Below are 17,185 nucleotides of genomic sequence, written 5' to 3'. Positions count from 1 at the left end.
TGAATAGAGTTCTGGAGATGGGTGGTGGGCAGTAATGGATGCAAAACAATGTGAATACCTACAATACCACTGAACTCTACACTTAAAAGTGGCCAAGATAGTAAATTTCATGTTATGTATATCTTACCGCAATAAAAAAAGATTAAGCTCTGGGTAGTTGATAGAAGGATGAAGAGTTACATGGAAGTGAAAAAGCTAGAAGTGGGGAGAGAGGGGGAGAGGTTGTGATTTTCTGAGTGAAAGGAAGTAGATTCAATTGAAAAAGTATAAAACAGGGCTAATGGTATTGTCCAAAAATGTGTTCAGTTTTCAATTCTTTTTTAATTATATCTTGCCTATTTGGGTGTCATTATTTCCTATAAATTCAGAATGAGTATATCTGAGAAGAATCACAAACCCATAAATTGTGCAGCATAAAAGAATGTGGAAAAGATGCACTGGGTAAGCTGTGACAGGGGTCAACCACATTTATTCTCTTGAAAGAGGTATGTGGCCCAAAATGCAGTAATGTAGACTGCACTTCTTGTCTCTGTCACAAAACCAATGCACAAACCTGTTTGGTTAGTTTTCTCCACTCAGCCATGGGCTTCCTCCTCTTAGAACAAGTATTCAAGAATTATCAGTCAGAGATGCTGGCGAGGTTGTAGAGAAAGGGGAACACTCCTACACTGTTGGTGGGAATACAAGCTGGTGCAACCACTCTGGAAAACAACATGGAGGTTCCTCAAAAAGTTGAAAATAGAGCTACCCTCTGACCCAGCAATCACACTACTGGATATTTACCCTAAAGATACAAACGTAGTGATCTGAATGTACCCGAATGTTTATAGCAGTGATGTCCACAATAGCCAAACTATGAAAAGAACCTAGATGTCCATCAACAGATGAATGGATAAAGAAGAGGTGATATATATACACAATGGAATACTATGCAGCCATCAAAAGAAATGAAATCTTGCCATTTGCAATGACGTGGATGGAACTAGAGAGTATCATGCTTAGCGAAATAAGTCAATCGGAGAAAGACAACAATCATATGATCTCCCTGATATGAGGAAGTGGAGATGCAATGTGGGGGGTTTGGGGGTAGGAAAAGAATAAATCAAACAAGATGGGATCGGGAGGGAAACAAACCATAAGAAACTCTTAATGTCACAAAATAAACTGAGGGTTGCTGGGGGGAGGGGAGTCTGGAGAGGGTGGTGCGGTTATGGACATTGGGGAGGGTATGTGCTATGGTGAGTGCTGTGAAGTGTGTAAGCCTGGTGATTCACAGACTTGTACCCCTGGGGCTAATAATACATTATATGTTTATAAAATTTTTTAAAAAATAATTTAAAAAAAGAAACTATTCCATACTCGGAAAAAAAAAAAAAAATTAGCAGTCAGGAGCTGAGATGACGACCCAGAAGCACAGATAAGAAATGGCAACTGTCAGAGTGGCCTCACTGAGGAAGAGTATAGGTCTAGGGTGGGTCTGTCTACTGCTGAACCTAAGGGCACATGGCTGAATTTTGCTTTTCAGAATGCTGCTTAAAGCCTGTCTTGTTTATTGTGACACAAAAGGAAAGCTGTCATGATAAAAGTAAATTAAGTTGTTTCAATGCAAGAAAGTCTATTGTTTTGACGCTTGGCATCCAAAAGCACATCTAATATAGAATAAGATTCCTATTAGACAAATTCAGCCCCTCTTGTAAATAGAAACATAAATCAAATTTCATTTCCAAAATTCCCAACAAGTTATCTGTTAAGGGACTGCACTGAAGTATCATAAATGAGTACTTCTTAGCAGCTGTCCACAATGCCAACTCTGAATAAAACAGGTAATAAAAACATTTCTGTATAATCTGCCACCAGTTTACTGCTTCCCAGTTACATATAAATCTTAACAAACATCTTTCATTTTTCTGCCTGCCAAATTTGGTGGATGCTGTTCTGGCCCTGGGCCCTAGTGGTGAGCACCTATGTCATTCAATGAATTAAATATATCATTGATGCCTCAAAATAAGGTCAGATGCGTAACTGACCAAAGCAACCCATTCCTCTCTAAAACCATAGAATTATGACAGTATGTTTACTTTAGAATTGGAGGAGAAAATTTAAAAACACATACACACACACAGTAGAAAACAGAGGAGTTATGCTTGCTGCAATGTGGGTTCATGGGACCCTGGGTGAGTTGGCATCAATTCCTCTGGGAAAGGTAAAAGAGCAGGAATCCATCCCAGAAGGAATGAGTTTAAAGATTTACACAAAATACCCAGCACGTTGAAGTGGTACGTAGGCCTCAAAGACAACAAGGACCCATACTAATAATCACTTGGTTTTTCTCAGTCATTTGATTAATATCTCTTACAGAAGACAGTCCTATACAAATTTTCACTAAGTGCCTGTGGTCTATCAGGAAAAATTATTTTACATGTAGTAAGTGAGAGGAAAAGATGTATAGCCTTTCTCTGAATCTACATATTATTAGGTTATTTGCTACTTTTAGGTCATGAGCATCTACAAGTAATTCAGTTTCACCCTTTCCCACAGCATCTGCCACAGTTCCTGGCACACAGTAGGTACTCATTGTATACTGGATAACTATGGTTCCTGAAAATGGTGGTTTTATTATATTCAAATGGATTTTACACATTAAATGTTCACATGAGATTCCAAACTACAAGAGGAAGAATCAATTTTAAATGTCCCCTGGAACCTGATGACAACCACAGATTGATGCAAGTAGTAGTCAATTGGTCAAGACTGATAAAAGATTGTCCAAGACAAGGGTACTCCTGGAAATAGGAATCTGTTACAATGGAAATTGCATTAACTCCCTGAGAGAGGTAAAAGCTGAGAGTGGCATTGAGAGAGTTGCGAGAGCAAATGAAACCATTTATATTCATTTATAAACAAGCAAGAAATAGGCAGTCACAGAAACATAGATTAGAATAGATGGAATATAGGGGCAGTAAGTATTGACAAGAATAGAAGATGCAGAGTGAGGGAAAGCTCCAAGTGATAATAGCTCTCCACAGAAGACAATCCTTCATGAGTTGGCCCCAGACTGGTCGCAAGAGGGAGGAGGAATGGGACCCCAAAGAACACTGAGAAAATGTGCTAAGTGAGGCAACACAGCCAGAAGAGCACACAGCCTGGCTATCCAAGAGGCTCTGCCATTTACCTGTTCTGTAATCCCGGAAGGTGTCTTACTTAACATCTCTGTGTCTCAGTCCCAGTAAGTGTAAGATGAGCTGATAATAGGACATAAATCATGATGGGGGCTCAAAAGGGGTGGTTAGACTGTTGTGAAGTAAGTAGTAGGTGTTCACTAAATGTTTGCTATGACTGCTGAAACCCCTGCAGTTTGACGGAGAAAAGAATGCCAAAATCTTGCATGTGTTGTCTTTCAACTAATATTTATGTCTAAAACTCATTCTAGTCATTTAAAGTCTATTTTATCATGAGAAATTTAAATATAGAGAAATATTTAAATATCTGCAAATGAATTTTTAAAAAAGAGTAATAAGTAATACCAACTCATGCTCATGAGGTTAAACAATAGGGCTCTTCTTGTAGCTGATAAAACTCCCTTCTAATCTTTGTTGCCTTTGAGGATCTTTTAGCTCTTGTTGGCCCTTTCTTTACCTGAACTAAGAGTACCACTGGGGAAGATGATGCATTAGGTAGCCTGACTCCCCACTCCATCGCCAACGTCCCTTTAAGCTTTGCCTCCCCTCCTGCTGATGCTCACAGACAAAAGTATTAATATATATTACATTGCATGGTAATAAGCATTTGCATCTAATCAATATCTAGCATTCTCATTCCCATTTGAAAGATGGGCATTTAAAAACATGATGGAGGAGGTGACTCACCCAGGATTCTGCAGCCTCACTGGAGCAAAATCTCAGGGTTCCACCCACAACTCCCCATAGGCTTAACTTTGGCAATGAGGCTTAAAGGAATTCTGGATAACAATGACTTTGGTGGGGGGGTGCACCTGGGTGGCTCAGCGCATTAAGAATCTGCCTATGGCTCAGGTCATGATCCCAGAGTCCTGTGATCTAGCCCTCTAAGGCTCCCTGATGAGCAGGGAGCCTGTTTTTCCCTCTCTCTGCTCCTCCCCCTGTTCTGTGCTTGCTCGCTCTCTCTCTCTCTCTCTCTCTCTCTCTCTCTCTCTCTGTGTGTCTCAAATAAATAAATAAAATCTTTAAAAAAATGACTTCAGTTTATCATCACTATCATCATCATCATCAGCAGCAGCAGCAACAGCAGCAGCAAATAATCTTTCCAAACTCCTGAAAATGCAAATACTGCCTCTGAGTCCTACAGTAAGTCCATCTATACCATGTCAGTAGAGAGATGTTTTTAAATGCCTTTCTCTAGCTAGACGAATACTAGGTTATAGGGGAATGGGTGAAGGAATTTGGGAGGGACGAGATACATAGAATGGACAACCACAGCATTGAGAGCACTATTGTGTGTCCCATTTCAACTCTATTAGGGTTCCTACTTGGCCAGTTAACTTGGTTCTGACATTCCATTATAAGGTTTACAGCTAATCCCACCTCCCCCAATCCCAGATGCCAATGCTAAAGCCCTATGTCTTTCCCAATTTTTCTGTAAGTGTGTGATCTCAAGTGGGTCAACAAGAGCTAAAAGATCAAGATACAGTTGTTATCACCTCAGGGCTAGGTTACACCTGATAAGTAATATGAAAGAAGGCAAACAGTGAGATTCCGTTTTTGTATGCACTCAGATAAAAATGTATTACTGAGATAGACAGCTTGAGAATTCATATTCTCAAAAGAATGAAAAGAGCCCTAGTGCTAAAGCTCAGAACCACAATTTCAGAACTCCAATGGGTATAAAAATTTTTACCTCTTAAAAGAGTTTGGTGATAAGAGGATAAAGGAATTTAGAAAGGCATCCACAAAGTCTAATAATCTTATAAATTTGACTCTGAAGTAGCCACACCACCTTGTGAAAATAATTTAAATTTTCTGTGGCTCATTTTCTACATCTGTAAACTGAGTGTTTAAAGTAAGTTTTCCTCCAAGCATAAGTATAATTGGCCATTAACAGGAATGATACATTTTTAAAATGTTCTTCATGATAACACCTTGTCCTTTCTACTACCTAACTGGGAATATCAAACTGTATTCACCAATAGAATTTTAGCAGATATGAAAAACTAATACATTACAAATTTAAACAATGAGAATTGAGAATGGTATGAGAGGCTTGGTATGTGAGAGATCTTACTGTACTTTAAAATGCATAACAGAGCAATACCATCAAGCTGGTTGAAAAGGAAGCCCCAGATCCTCCTACCCCCACAAAGAACGCAACTTAATAAATGCCTTTGTGAGAAGTCCAAAAGCCCGTTAAGAGGTCTCTGCACCCCAGGTGAATGTGGAAGCCCAGCAAGAAAATTCATGGCACCCACTCACCAGAGCCCTTTCCCCTAACATTGAGAGAAAATATCAAGACAAACCTCCTATTTTCCAACTGCTTCCTGGAGAGGATAAAAGAAGGGTTAGTACATACATCCAACATTTTGACTACTGGGAGAACTGCCCCAGGAGCAACTTTCTGTCTTGTCTGAAGTTAAGCACTGACAGGAAATGGGCATCAGGTTGGGGACTATTGAGAACAAGAACCATCAGTATGGTTTGGTCGATTAGCAAAATCTGCGGTACCCCACAAAAACATTAAGAAGAGCTCCAGCCTAGTTTGCTACAGCACTGGAGAGGCCTCAGTACAGCAGTCAGACAACAGGTGAAGCTCCTGGGTAGTACTAGCAAACCTCTTCAATTCTATTACAAGAAAAAGCCCAAGACGATGCATCCCAGGCAAGATTTTTTCCCGATATGAAACCAGACCACAAAGACTGGGAGAAGTCATTGATTTTTCAAATGCCTAAATCCCACAGAAGGTAAGAGAAACAGGGTTCAAAGAAATATATTAAATCTCCGTGAAATTAAACAGAAATATATTAATTACCAAAGAATTCAAAATAACCACCATAAGGATGCTCAATGAATGAAAAGAGAGTACAGGCAGTACTAAGTGAAATAAAGAAAATGATACATGAGCAAAATGAGAATATCAAAGATACAGAAATCATGAAGAAAAACCAAACAGAAATTTACTGAAATTTACAATAACTGAACTGAAAAAATTCACTTGAACACAGGAGCAGACTTGACCAAATAGAAGAAAAAAATGAGTAATTTCAAAGACAGGACATTCAAAATTACCATGCTGGAAAAACAAAAATAAGAGGAGTGAAGAAAAATGAAGCTAGCCTAAGGTATTTTTGTAATATCATTAAGCAGAACAACATAAGCATATGGAAGTTCCAGAAAGAAACAAAAATGCAGAGCCTATTTGAAGAAATTATGACCAAAAATATCCTTATTTGGAGGAGATAAATGAACATACATATTGAAGAAGCTCAAGGAACTTCAAGTAAGATACTCTTAAAAGATCTACACAGAGACACATCATAATCAAACTCGAAAAATCACAGGCAGAGAGAATCTTGAAAACAGAAAAGTGACTCATCATATATAAGGGAACTCCTACTAGATCATCACTGGATTTCTCAGCTTAAACTTTGATGGCTCCATGGTAATTGGATGATATATTCAAAGTGCTGAAAGATAAAACTGACAACCAAGAATACTATGTCTGGCAAAACTGTCCTTCAAAAATGAAGGCAAAATTAAGACTTTCCCAGCTAAACAAAAGCTGAGGAAGTTCATCACCACTAGACTTGCCGTATAAGAAATGCTGAAGGCAGTCCTTCAAGCTGAAGCAAAAAGATAATAAATAGAAACACAAAACTATACAAAAATATAAAATACCTGGTAAAGGCATATAAATAAATATATAATTATGGAGTATTGTAATGTAGGTATATAAATCACTTTAAATATCAGAGAATTTTTTAAAAAGCATAGAACATACCTATAAATCTATGTTAATGAATACACAATATAAAAATAAGTAATTTGTGTCATCGAAAGCATGAAGTTTTCAGGAGGTACAGAGATGTAAAAAAGTAGAGAATTTACATGAAATTGAAGTTGTCATCAGTTTAACATAGATATAACTTTAAGATGTTTCGTATAATAGTAACCACAAAGAAAGTATCTTATAAATAAAAACAAAGGGAAATGAGAGGGGTATCAAAATATGTCACCACAAAAAATAAATGAAAGAATGCATCAAAAGGGAAAAAGGGACAAAAAACTATAAGACATACAGAAGACACTAAAATGGCAATATAAGTCCCTCCATATCAAGAATCACTTTAAAAGTAAATGGATTGTGACACCTGGGTGGCTCAGTTGGTTAAGCATCTGACTCTTGGTTTTGGCTCAGGTCATGTTCTCAGTGTCTGAGATTGAGCTCCATACATAGCCTACTTAAGATTCTCCCTTTCCCTCTGCCCCTTGCCCGCTCACTCATGCTTTCCCTCTCTCTGTCTCTCTTCCTCCCTCTCTTAAAAAAAAAAAAAAGGTAAATGGACTAAATGCCTCAATTAAAAGATACAAACACAGACTGGCTCAATAGCTTAAAAAAAAAAAAACAAGATCCAAATTGCTGTCTACAAGAGATTCACACTACATCTAAGGACACACATTAGCTGAAAGTGAAAGATGAAAAACTTATTACATGTAAATGGGAACCCAAAAAAGGCAGGAGAGTCCATATGTATATAAGATGAAAGAAACTTTAAGACCAGAAATGTCACATGAAACAAAGTATGCCATTATATAATGACAAAAAAGGCCAATTTACCAGGAAGATATAAAAATATATGCACCTAATGTTAATGCTCCCAAATATATAAAGCAAATATTGGCAAAATGAAAGGGAAAAAATAGACAGCAACACGTTATTAGTAAAAGATTCAGCACCCCACTTTCAGTTATGGATATAACAACAAGGAAGAAGATCAATAAGGAACCAGAAAATCTGACAACATTACAGACCAATGCACCCAACAGATAGATGTAAAACACTCCATACAACAACAGCAGAAAACACACTATTTTTTTTAATTTAATTTAATTTAATTTAATTTTATTTTATTCGTTTATTTGTTTATTTACAGCATAACAGTGTTCATTGTTTTGGCATCACACCCAGTGCTCCATGCAGTATGTGCCCTCCCTATTACCCACCACCTGGTTCCTCAACCTCCCACCACCCCCCCGGCCCCCTTCAAAACCCTCTGGTTGTTTTTCAGAGTCCATAGTCTCTCATGGTTCATCTCCCCTTCCAGTTTCCCTCAACTCCCTCTCCTCTCCATCTCCCCATGTCCTCCATGTTATTTGTTATGCTCCACAAATACACTATTTTTAAATGTCATGGAACATTCTTTACTACCAACTATATGTTAGGTCACAAAACAAGTCTTAATTTTAAGGATACTGAAACCAGACATACAAACTATCTTCTATGACTATAACGTAATGAAACTAGGAATCACTATGAGAAGTGAGAATTAAACACATATGTGGAAATTAAACAACTCACTCTTAAACAGCCAGTGGGTCAGAGAAGAAATCACATGAAATTTAAAAGTATCTGGAAATAAATGAAAACAAAAACTCAAATACCAAAACTTATGAGATGCAGAAATAGTAGTAAAGGGGAACTTCATACCAGCAAACACTTGCATTAAAAACAAAAAGGTGGAGGAGAAGGACGGAGGAGGAAGAAGAAGAAAGATCTTAAGTCAATAACTTAACTTTGCATCTCAAGGAACTTGAAAAACTAAACTAAAAGTTAGCAGATGAAAGAAAATAATGATGATTTTAAAAGACTTAAACATAATAGAGAATAGAAAAACGACAGAAAAAAATTAAAACCAGAAGTTGATTCTTCAGAATAATCCACAAAAGTGACAACCTCTTAGCTACACTAAGAGTAAAGGAGAGAAAACTCAAATAACCAAAATTACAATTGGAAGAGGGAACTTATAACTGATATCACAGAAATAAAAGCGGTTATAATAACAAACAATTATACACGAACAAATTGCATAACCTGGAATAAATGGATACGTTAATAGAAACATACAACCTACCAAGTCTAAATCATGAAAAAAAAAAAAGAAATCTTAACAGATCAATAACTAGAAAGGATATTGAATTAGCAATGAAAACCTCTTAACACAGAAAAGCCCAGGACCAGAGGGCTTCACTATTGATTTCTACTAAACATTTAAAGAATTAAAAATCCTCCCCAAACTATTCAAAGAAACTGAAGAGGAGGAAAATATTTCCAAGCTCATTCAGTGAGGCTGCTATCTGGACTCTAACACTAAAGCTAGCCAAAGACTACAAGAAGAGAAAACTACAGACCAATATCTCTGAAGTCTGATAAAATACTCTCAACAAAACACTAGCAACAGAAACAGGAAATTAAAAGGACTATACACCATGACCAAGTGGGTTACTCCTGGAATGCAAGTTAGTTCAACATATGAAAATACACACACACACACACACACACACTCATGGAAGTTGCAGGATATAAAATCACAAAAACCAGTTGAATTTCTATACACTATCAATGAACAATCTGGAAAAGAAATTTAAAAAACAGTTCTAGTTACAATAACATCAAAAAGAATAAAATACTTAGGAATAAATTAAACCAAAGGAGTAAAGGGCTTGTGCGCTGAAAATTATAACACATTGGTAATAGAAGTTAAAGAAAACACCAGTAAATGGAAAGACATCCTGTGTTCATGGGCTGGAAGACTTAATATTTTTAAGATGTCAATCTACCCAAAATACCAATGACATTTTTGGCAGAAATAGAAAATCCCATTCTAAAGTCCATATTGAATCTCAAGGGACCTTGAAGGCCATAATAGTCAAGTTAGCAGTCTCACATATCCCTAAAATACTACAAAACAACAGTAACAAAGTCAGTGTGGTAGTGGCATAAAGACAGATATATAAACCAATGAAACAGAATAGAAAACCAGAAATAAACCCTTGTGTACATGGCATAATGTTTTTTCACAAGAGTGCCAAAACTATATAATGAGGAAAGGACAATGTCTTCAACAAATGATGTTGGAAAAACTGTATATCTACGTGAAAAAGAATTAAGCTATATCTTTACCTTACCACATACAGAGAAATTAACTCAAAATGTATTAAAGATCTTAACATAATACCTAAAACTTAACATAATACCTAAAACTAGCAAACTCCTAAAACTAAATGGGAAAATATTCATGATTCTTGTGTTTGTCAAAGATTTCTTGGATATGACATCAAAAGCCCAAAGAACAAAGGCAAATATGGAAAAATGGGGCTGCATCAAACTTAAAAACTTCTGAAATCATAATAGCCAAGAGATGAAAGTAACCTAAATGTCAATCAATATATGAATGGATAAAGAAAATGTGTGCACAAGTACAATGGAATACTAATCATCCCTAGAAAAGAAGGTAATGCTGTTATAGGCTAGAGTATGGATCAACCTTGATGACATTTTGTTAAGTGAAATAAACCAGTCACAAAAGGACAAATGTTACATGATTCCACTCACATGAAGGCAAAAGCCAGCTGTGATCCTGTGATGCTATTACAACCAATTACGCACTAGTACTACAAAATATTTTTACTGAACTATTTCAAATTTATTTCACTTTCCAATCTGCCTTTACAATTCAACATTACAGTACTAATAATTAGTGGGTTTTATTAATATTTACATTTTAATATTGTCCTTTCTAATAGTATATGCTAAATCCTATCCTTGTCTTCATACTTAACATTGTTCAATTATTCACAAATAATTAGTGGCTAATTACTGAGCTAGACAGAGTCCTAGGCCCTGAGGACAGTCCATAGTCAAGACATAAAGCTCCTACTTTCATAGACTTTAAATCATTGTGAGTTAAACAGATAGGAAACAAGTAAACTAATCATAAACCAGGTATTTTGGTAGCAATGGGTACCATGATGGGAATAAACTTAGATGTGATATAAAAAGTGAGTATGGTGTGAGGAGTTTGATCTCAGTACTGTGGCGCTCTCCCTTATAGCCATGATGCCCTAGATAGTTAATAGAGCCTTGACTGTAATTATTTTTGAATATTCAGACAATCCAATTACATCTAATGATTTATGAAGAAAAAAATGTATAGAATTGGATTCTCAGAAAAAGAGATATTGGGATAAAAAAATTGAAGAGATTAGAAAAGAATTTTCCAAAACTGATGAAAGATATCAAATCACAGATTTAAGTGAGTCACTTAACACCAAGAATCATAAATATAAAGAAAATTCTACCTTGACATGTCCTTATCAAACTACTGAGTAGTCAGTAAAGAACAAAACCTTAAGATCTTACAAATAAAGGAATATTATATAAAAAAGGAAAATGATGACTGAGTCATCATAAGAAATAATACAGGCCGGAAAACAATGATGCAAGATTTTTTTAAGTAATAAAAGAAAAAAATATTAACCTATAATTGTGCACCCGCAAAAATATCCTCTAAAAATCAAAGGGAAATAAATATATCTCCAGCCAGACAAAATCTGAAAGAATTCATCTGCATCAGATTTTCACTGTAAGAAACACTGAAGGAAAGTCTTCACACTATTAATAAATTATAGCATATGGAAGCCTGAATCTGCAAGAAGGAATGAAAAGCACTGTAAAAGATTGGCTATAGAGTTATCAGACAATATTTAATTAAATTCAATCAAAATTTGTTATGGCCCCACTACGTGCAAACATTGTACCAAGGGGGAAAGTAAGGACAAATTAGATGAACTACCTGTGAGACTCCTACAGTGAAGTAAAGAAAATGAGATGTACGTGTCTAAGTAGACAAAAAAGTTGAAAATAATATGTTCTAATAAAATTACACATGTTGTAGAGTTTACTGTGGTTTGCAGTGAGAGCTCACAGGACAAAGTGACCTTGTTAAGTGAGGCTAATAGAAACAAGTGACTCAGGCAGTCTGAAAGTGGAAATCATTAAATAGATACTGAAATTGTTAGACAGTGCCTTTGCCTTTAACTGGTATATAGCATGCATGCAAGAAAGAAGGGAAGATATGTTTGAAAAAAACGTTCGTTGGTATAAAAATTATTATACCGTTTTGTTGCCAGAATAAGTTTGACTTTCACAGTGAAGAACTTTAACAAGAAGAGGCTTTGCGTCACCACTGACTTTATCCAGATGGTTCTGGCAACAGTGAATAGCTGTAAGGATGGGATGGGAAACTGCCAGGCCTGTTGGGACCTATTTTAAAGCCTCTGCATATGTAAAGTTAAAGAGTCTGATGGAATAACATACACTTCAAATATCCAGAAGTAAACTGCAAATGAAGAACTAAGTAGTAAAGTAGTCTAGACCAGAGGACACATTTTGGAAAATATTATATGGATTCATGTGGATGGTGGTTGAAGTCACAGGTGTTGATGTCACTATCACATTATAAGTGATCATATTTTTAAAAAGAAGAAGAAGAACAGAAGAAAACTTATTGAAGGGCCAGGAATCCGGGTGATGGGAAGGGAAAAAAATACCAGAAAGGGGATATTAAGAGAGGAGAAAGTATTTCACAGAAGCAAAGGGAAAGATATACTGCTATTAAAAAGGTGTCAGGGGGCACCTGGGTGGCTCAGTGGGTTAAAGCCTCTGCCTTCGGCTCAGGTCATGATTCCAGGGATCGAGCCCCGCATCGGGCTCTCTGCTCGGCAGGGAGCCTGCTTCCTCCTCTCTCTCTCTGCCTGCCTCTCTGCCTACTTGTGATCTCTCTCTCTGTCAAATAAATAAATAAAATCTTTAAAAAAAAAAAAAAGGTGTCAGGGGTCTACAGGATGCAATGAAAGGGGAAAAAAAAAACATTTTTGAAAGGGCTAAGGCAGTTGGAGAATTTTAAGTGAAGAAAGTCAGTCAGAAAAACACAATTATCGAGGCACCTGGATGGCTCAGTGGGTTAAAGCCTCTGCTTTTGGCTCAGGTCATGATTCCAGGGTTCTGGGATCTAGCTCCGCATTGGGCTCTCTGCTCCGCAGGGAGCCTGCTTCCTCCTTTCTCTCTGCCTGTCTCTCTGCCTACTTGTGATCTCTGTCTGTCAAATAAATAAATAAAATCTTAAAAAAAAACATAAAAAAAGAAAAACACAATTATCAAATAGTTTCACTCATATGTAGAACATAAGGAATAGTGCAGAGGACAATAGGGGTGGGGAGTACTGAATGGGAAGAAATCAGAGAGGGAAACAAATCATATGACACTCTTGACTGCAGGAAATAAACTGAGGGTTGCGGAAAGGAAGGTGGGTGGTGGGATAGGGTAACTGGGTGATGGGCATTAAAGCATGCACATGATATGATGAGCACTGGTTGATATACTCTACTAATGAATCATTGAACATTATATCAAAAACTAATGATGTACTATACCTTGGTTAATTGGATTTAAATTTAAAAATACTCTAAAAAAGTTGATGCTATGGTCAGAATTTAAAATAAAATTAAGAATTTCAGTTTTTTAAAAATAATTTCAATTTTTAAGTAGTTCTGAGTTATATCAAGGACCAAATTTTAGGATGGTGGAATGGAAACCAGAATGGAGATTAAACTCTTTAAAATTGAGTAGGTCCTGAGTTGGGGACATGGGTGTCTTGTTAAAAAAAGGGGAAGAGAGCTGAGAAAAGAGAAGAAAATACAGTGAGCCAAAGTGAATATGAGTGGGTGAGGGGTCATTAAGAAAGAGAAGGCTGAACATGGTGTGGGAACAATTCAAGAGCATAGAGCTGACTCTACCTAATGTAATCTAACTTTGATATTTCCCCAAATCTAAACTGATGTTACCCTTGATCTCTTTTTAATTTAGGAATGTCTGGGGATATTATTTTGACCACAGTGAAGCTGCCTCAATTTCTCTAGATAAAAGGACCAGGCAAAGGTAAGATGTTTCTAGAATATTTAATTAGCTGCTTACTCTAATTGTTGAGAATAGAACCCTCTCTATCCTTGTGTGCTGGACATTCTCTGCTTAGGACTATTCCAGGCAAAATAAAATAGAACAAAAATAAAATAAAATAAAATAAAACAAAACAACAAACGACAAACAAAACAAAAGTAATCTTTAACATTAACAGAGAAAGGACAAGTTTCTGGAGTAGATGTATATGCATGTATGTATGGGGAATAGGAGTGGTTTTAGGTATGTGATATATCTGCTTAAGCATGTAATACATGAACCTGGGTATGCAGTATATCAGTTTACCTATGTAACACATTGACTTAGATATGCAAAATTCAGCCCAGGTATATAACATATCAGCATAGATATCCAACATATCAGCCTAGGTCTGCAACACAGTAAGTGCCGTTAGTCTTTCAGAATTAGATGTTGGCTAAAGACCATAGGACTCCCACTCTAGAAATGCCTTACATCTTTAGAGAAATGGTCAGTTCTGTGCTAAAGCATACGGGTGATCACTATAACATGTCTAACCCTTCCTGGTTGCCCATTGATCTAATCCAGTTCCAACTTTGAATTGAAGATTCATGTTTGGAACACTGGACCTCTGCCTTGAGGATGAGTACTATCTTAACTGTAAGACCAATACCAGTTAGCATTCATGACACAATTATTTTCTAAGCAATAAGCGCACTAGGTAAAATCCCAGGCAAGTAAATACACATTAAAAGTTGAAGAACATTCAGCAACATTCCTGGTCTTACTCAAATTTCTTCCTTACCTGACGAGAGCTTTTTTTTTTTTTCTTTTCCTGTTCATCTACCTATGTATGTGTATATATATATTTTTAAAGATTTTATTTATTTGACAGACAGAAATCACAAGTAGGCAGAGAGGCAGGCACAGAAAGAGGGGGAGGCAGGCTCCCTGCCGAGCAGAGAGCCCGATGCAGGGCTCCATCCCAGGACCCTGGGATCATGACCTGAGCTGAAGGCAGAGGCTTTAACCCACTGAGCCACCCAGGCGCCCCTGTGTATATGTATATTTACTGAAACTGCTTTTTTCAATCTTCATGTGTCACCTGATAAAACACAAATACATTGGTAAGATTAGCACTTTCCCATTTGCATAACCAGCTTGGTAAGGGGAAATCAAGACAAAATTGAAGAGGTGAGAAGACTCCAAAGACTAATCCTATTTCAGATTGATGGGTCATTCTATACGGGTTGTTACCAATACTCTGTAAACTTGGAATTCTTTTTTTTTTTAAGATTTTATTTATTTATTTGACAGAGAGAGATCACAAGTAGGCAGAGAGGCAGGCAGAGAGAGAGAGGAGGAAGCAGGCTCCCTGCCCAGCAGAGAGCCAGATGCGGGGCTCGATCCCAGGACCTTGGAACCATGACCTGAGCCAAAGGCAGAGGCTTAACCCACTGAGCCACCTAGGTGCCCCTAAACTTGGAATTCTTTATGCCCACCTAGAGAAGGCCCCATCAACCCATGTGCCTCTGAAGAACTTCTGCACATGCCCATGGCAGCTATAGACAAAGCCTCTTCCAGACAGGACTAGGGACAGAGGCAGAGCACAGTTCCAGAGGACAGTTCCAGAGAGTCTGGAACTGCTCAGAGGATGTCTACCGCTCCCTGCTCCTCCTCCCACCTCCAACTCTCCCTTCTGAGAAGATGCCTCCACCACAGGGTCACAGTTGTACTGAAAATGTACTCTGACTTGGTCTGTGGCTAGGTGCTGTTGAGAAGGCTCAGGGGAATGTATCATCTTACCAGCTGAGCTTAACCACAAAGAAGTGATGCAGAAATCTCACCTTATGGTGATATCTGGAAGCAAGCAAGAGACCGGTCTGCTGGTGCTATTTATCACATTAATTTTTTTTCTTCTCTTCCAACATAAAAAATATATATGTCTGTGCCTCTTTGCCAGGGGTTGGTAGGAAGTAGTGAAGGGAAAATTAAAAAAAGAAGAAGAAGAAGAAGTAGAAGATGAAGAAGGAGGTGAAGAAGGAGATGAAGAGGAGGTGGTGGAGGAGGAGGAGGGAAAGAAGGAACTGTGAGCACCCAGTATCTAGGCAAGAAATTTGAGAGGTGAACAAAACAGCCAGATTAAGTAGTTTTATATACAGAGGCCACACAGGCCTGTCAGCTCCTATCAGAGCAGAATCCAGGCCACTGTACCCCAGACTCTACTCTCAACTGAATCTCTGAGTGAATTTTCACTCAAAAGTTTCCTATCTTATGAATATTTGGGAGAACAACTGCTCATGATAAGTTTGGAATTAAAATTAAGGGCATGTGCACATTCACCTGAAATATAAAACAAATATTCAGAATATGAGAGTATTAAAGAGTTCATCACGATTTTTACCCATCTAGGTTCATTATTAACCTTCTATAATAACAATATACAGTAATGCTAAATATTCAGTGGTTGCATTCTAATATATTTAAGTAGGTTAATAATATGTATTTTCAACAGATTCTACATATGATTTTTTTCTGCTACATTTAAAAGCAATGAATCTAAAATAATTATTTAGCTGAATTACTTTTAAATGGACCATATAATGGAAACATTTAAGGTAATTTCATTTCATAGCCAAAGTCATAGGTAACAGTATCTGTGATATGTTTATTGACAGTTTGGACTGCTCTCTAGAAATATGGATAGTGGATAAGATTTATTGAAGTAACTTTTCAAGAATTTATTTTCAGAAAATATGTACCTAGATAAAGCCCAAAGCATTGGTCCAGATAAGAGTCAATAACTATTTATATTATTATATTAATTATTATAGTATTATACTATATTATTGATTATTTTATGATTAATAATGATATTATATATTAATGATATCATATTTATTACATATATATTTATAGATATAACTATTTATAACAAAATGAAGTTATCACTTTCACCATTTTTATGCTACTGATGTTCAAGTTTTTGATTCAGAACTAGAGAAATAGTGGTACGTTTTTTAAAGATAGTCACTCTCATGACCTTCTGGGAGAAGTATATATTCAGCCAACTTTTCTGGAAAGTTTGTATCCTTTGGCCAAGTAGTTCTGCTTCTACAAATTCAAGTTAGGGAAAAGCTGTCATGGTAGATTGAAAATGTCCAAAACTTTACTAGCAAGGGTAGAATCTACTTGATCTAAGTAAGCCTTCTGACTGATTTTGACT

General features: G+C 36.8%; 1 protein-coding gene across 2 annotated transcripts in view; it reads right to left on the bottom strand.

Moving 5' to 3' along the window:
• GABRG3 (gamma-aminobutyric acid type A receptor subunit gamma3) overlaps nucleotides 1–17,185 on the bottom strand; it is a 675,960-nt gene that overhangs the window by 631,052 nt on the left and 27,723 nt on the right. The window contains exon 1 of one of the 2 annotated variants that reach the window (XM_046006976.1): nucleotides 12,345–12,355. The exons of the other annotated variant lie outside the window; for it this stretch is intronic. The gene's annotated coding sequence lies outside the window, so the exon portion shown is untranslated. Of the gene's footprint in view, nucleotides 1–12,344; nucleotides 12,356–17,185 lie in introns of those variants that run through there. 2 annotated transcript variants of the gene reach the window in all.

The sequence above is a fragment of the Meles meles genome, chromosome 6, assembly GCF_922984935.1.
Source record: "Meles meles chromosome 6, mMelMel3.1 paternal haplotype, whole genome shotgun sequence".
Classification (NCBI taxonomy): domain Eukaryota; kingdom Metazoa; phylum Chordata; class Mammalia; order Carnivora; family Mustelidae; genus Meles; species Meles meles.
This window is presented reverse-complemented; position numbering and strand designations above follow the sequence as displayed.